Below are 1,020 nucleotides of genomic sequence, written 5' to 3' on the forward strand. Positions count from 1 at the left end.
GGTGACGTAATAGCCAGTAAGAAGCAGTAAAACAATAGTTTTAGCTATCGATTATTCAGATTTTAGCCGGCATTTGTGTCTTTGACAGGGGCTAATAGCTTAAGAATTTGCATGAAGGGGAGACTAGCAGCCACGTTGCACGGGAGTATGTAAAAAGTGTTCATATGTAGTAAAAACCTGAGAATTCCACCCGTTTTCTTCATTTGCTATCTAATAGACTTAATGTCAGATCGTCACATTGGCCGCTCTTCTCTCTGAAACGATTACGTTTATTGTGTGCAAAGCTACGTCGCGTGCTGCGGAATTGGGAGACACTAAAAGCACCATAGTAGAACATAGATGAAGCTTCTAAGTTGATGTAATAGCCAGTAAGAAGTATTAGAATTCAAGTTTCGTTATCGATTTTTTATCCGACATTGTTGCCTTGGACATTAGCTAGGACCTTAAGATTTTGTATGAAGGATGGACTAGCCGCAACGTTGCACGCGAGAATTTGAAAAGTGTTCATATGTCGTAAAAACCTAAGAAATCCGCCTGTTTTCGTCATTTATTATCGAATCGACTTAATGTCAGATAGTCACATTGTCCGCTCTTTTCTCTGAAACGGTTACAATTATCATGTGCAAAACTATGTCATATGCTGCGGAATGCGGACACACTAAAAGCATCATAGTAGAACACAGAAGAAGCTTCTATGTTGATGTAATAGCCAGTAAGAAGCAGTAAAATTCAAGTTTTAGTTATCGATTACTGACGTTTTACCCTTCTTCGGTGCCTTGGACATGAGCTAGGACCTTAAGATTTTGCATGAATAGAGGACTAGCAGCCGCGTTGGACGGGGGAATGTGAAATGTGTTCATATGTAGTAAAAACCTCTGAAATCCTCCCGTTTTCGTCATTTGCTATCGAATCGACTTAATGAACGATCGACTCATTGGAGGCTCATATCTCTGAAACGGTTTCATTTATCGTCATCCAAACTATGTAGCGTTTTGAAGTATGCGGTGACACTAAAAGCAC

The sequence above is a fragment of the Schistocerca gregaria genome, unplaced genomic scaffold (assembly GCF_023897955.1).
Source record: "Schistocerca gregaria isolate iqSchGreg1 unplaced genomic scaffold, iqSchGreg1.2 ptg000224l, whole genome shotgun sequence".
Lineage (NCBI taxonomy): Eukaryota > Metazoa > Arthropoda > Insecta > Orthoptera > Acrididae > Schistocerca > Schistocerca gregaria.